Source organism: Rhinopithecus bieti, unplaced genomic scaffold (genome assembly GCF_001698545.2).
Source record: "Rhinopithecus bieti isolate Rb0 unplaced genomic scaffold, ASM169854v2 scaffold_11161, whole genome shotgun sequence".
Classification (NCBI taxonomy): Eukaryota; Metazoa; Chordata; class Mammalia; order Primates; family Cercopithecidae; genus Rhinopithecus; species Rhinopithecus bieti.
In genome coordinates, this window is record NW_016806937.1 from 1,535,022 (window position 1) to 1,538,397 (window position 3,376).

Here is a 3,376-nt window from a genome sequence, read left to right on the forward strand (position 1 = left end):
GCTAAAGCAGAATATATGCATACTCATGACTCAGATGTTCTACTCCTAGATATACACTCAACATAAATGTATACATATGGGCTAGGCATGGTGGCTCATGCCTGTAATCTCACGGCTTTGGGAGGCTGAGGCGAAAGCATCCTTTGAAGCTAGGAGTTAGAGATCAGCTTGGGCAACACAGCAAGACCTCATCTCTGCAAATTTTTTTTTTTTTTTTAAGTTAGCCTGGTGGCATGTGCCTGTAGTCCTGGCAACTCAGGACTTTGTAATTACAATGAGCTATGATTGCACCACTGCATTCCAGCCTGGGTGAGAGAGCAAGACTCCATCTCTAAAAGACAATGGAAAAGTTTACAGTTGTTTACTGCGTGACATAAACAAGAATGTCCACAGTAACAGTATTTATAATAGTTCCACACTGGAAACTACTCAAATATCTATCAATAGTAGAATGAATAAACAAACTGGTTTATTTACGTATTTGTGGTTTATGGTTTTGTTTTGTTTTTGGTTTTGTTTTTTGAGATGGAGTCTCGCTTTGTTGCCCAGGCTGGAGTGCAGTGGCACGATCTCGGCTCACTGTAACCTCCGCCTCCCCAGGATTCAAGCCATTCTCCTGCTTCTTCCTCCCGAGTAGCTGGGACTACAGGTGCGTGCCACTACACCCGGCTAGGTTTTTGTATTTTTAGTAGAGATGGGGTTTCACCATGTTTGAGGTCAGGATGGTCTCAATCTCCTGACCTTGTGAGCTGCCCGCCTCAGCCTCCCAAAGTGTTGGGATTACAGGTGTAAGCCACCGTGCCCAACCAGTTTATCTTTTTAAACTATTTTGTTTTAGTCAGGTCTTTTATTTTATTTCATTTTATTTTCAAGTGTACAATTCAATGATTTTTAGTAAATTTACAGAGTTGTGTAATCATCACCATAATTCAATTTTAGAACATTCCATTACTCAAGAAAGATCCCTCATGACTATTAACAGTCACTCCCGGCCAGACGCAGTGGCTCACGCCTGTAATCCCAGCACTTTGGGAGGCCGAGGCAGGCGGATCACGAGATCAGGAGATCGAGACCATCCTGGCTAACCCGGTGAAACCCTGTCTCTACCAAAAACACAAAAAATTAGCCGGGCGTTGTGGCGGGCGCCTGTAGTCCCAGCTACTCGGCAGGAGAATGGAGTGAACCCAGGAGGCGGAGGTTGCAGTGAGTCGAGATCGCACCACTGCACTCCAGCCTGGGCGACAGGCACCACTGCACTCCAGCCTGGGCGACAGATATAGGCTCTGTCTCAAAAAAAAAAAAACAAAAAAACAAAAAAACAAAAAAAACAAAAAAACAGTCACTCCCCTTTCTAACCAGCCCCAGTCAACTGTTGTTAATCTAATTGCTATCTCTGTAGATTTGCCTTTTCTGGACATTTCAAATAAATTGAATTATCCAATATGTGGCCTTTTATGTGTGGCTACTTTCACTAAGTATAGTGTTTTTGATGTTCATCCATGTTTTAGCATGTACCAGCACTTCATTCTTTTTAATGGCTGAATAGTATTCCATTATTCAGTGCCACACTCTCTTGACTACTGTAGATTTATAGTAAGTATTGAAATTGGGAAATTATGTCTTCTAGCTTTGTTACTCTTTTCAAAATTGTTTTGCTATTCTAGGCTCTTTGCCTTTTAAAATAAATTTTAGAAATAGCTAGTCAATTTTTGAAAAAAAAGCCTGCTTGGATTTTGAGAAGAATTGACTTGGATCTATAGATGAAATAGAGGAGAAATTCCTTATTAATAATGTAATAATGAGTCTTCTGATTCATAGACAGAGAATGTCTATTTATTTAGACCTTCTTTAATTTCTCTCAGCAAAGATTTGTAATTTTCAGTGTAATAATATTGCATGTCTGTTAAATTTATTCTGAAGTCTTTTTTTGAGACAGAGTCTTGCTCTGTCACCCAGGCTGGAGTACAATGGCACGATCTCAGCTCACTTCAACCTCCGCCTCATGGGTTCAAGCAATGCTCATACCTCTGTCTCCTGAGTAGCTGGGATTACAAGTACGTGCCACCACATGTGGATAATTTTTGTATTTTTAGTAGAGGTAGGGTTTCACCATGTTGGCCAGGCTGGTCTTGAAAACTCCTGACCTCAAGTGATCCTCCTGCCTTGGCCTCCCAAAGTGCTGGGATTGCCGGCATGAGCCACTGCCCCCGGCCCCAAAGTATTTTATACTTATCAATATTATTGTGAATAGAATTATTTTCCTAATTGTATTTTTGATTGTTCATGAGTAGTATATATAAATACAATTGATTTTTTTTTTTTTTTTTTTTGAGACAGAGTCTTGCTCTGTCGCCCAGGCTGGAGTGTGATGGCACAATCTCGGCTCACTGCAAACTCCACCTCTTGAGTTCAAGTAATTCTCCTGCCTCAGCCTCCTGAGTAGCTGGGATTACAGGCGCCCACCACCATGCCTGGCTAATTTTTGTATTTTTAGTAGAGATGAGGTTTCACCATATTGGCCAGGATGGTCTTGAACTCCTGACCTTGTGATCCACCCACCTCAGCCTCCCAAAGTGCTGGGATTATAGGCATGAGCCACCGCACCCGGCCGCTTTGACCTTTTAATATTGTTGTTCTATCCTGCAACCTTGTTCTACTCCTTCATTGTTTTTTTGTTTGTTTCCTTTTTTTTTCTTTTTTTTTTTTTTTTTGAGACCTTTATCACCCAGGCTGGAGTGCAGTGGCATAATCTTGGCTCACTGCAACCTCTGCCTCCGGGGTTAAAGTGATTCTCTTTCCTCAGCCTCCCGAGTAACTGGGATTACAGGTGCCGTCATCATGCCCGGTTAATTTTTGTATTTTTAGTAGAGACGGGGCATCACCATGCTGGCCGGATTGGTCTCAAACTCCTGACCTCAAGTGATTTGCCTGCCTTGGCCTCCCAACGTGCTGGGATTACAGGCATGAGCCACCGCGCCCGGCCTGCCTTCATTGTTTAGTAGGCTTTGATTGTAGTTCTTTTAGGATTTTCTTTGTATAAGATGATATCACCTGTAAATGGGAATAGTTCTTCCTTTCTGACCTGCATGCCTTTTTTGTTGCCTAATTGCCTGGTTAGAACCTCCAATAACATGTTGAATAGAAACGGCCAAAGCAGACATTCTCGTTTTACTCCTGATCTTAGGGGGAAATCATTCAGTCTTTTACCACTAAGACTGATGTTAGTAGTTTTTCACAGATGCCTTCTATCAGCTTGAGATCCCTTCTATTCGTAGTTTTTGAGTTTGTTTGTTTTTTTAATCATGAAAGGTGTTAGACTTTGTCATTTTTTTTTCTTTTTAATTTTCCTCTTTTTTTTTTTTTCTTTTGGAGACAG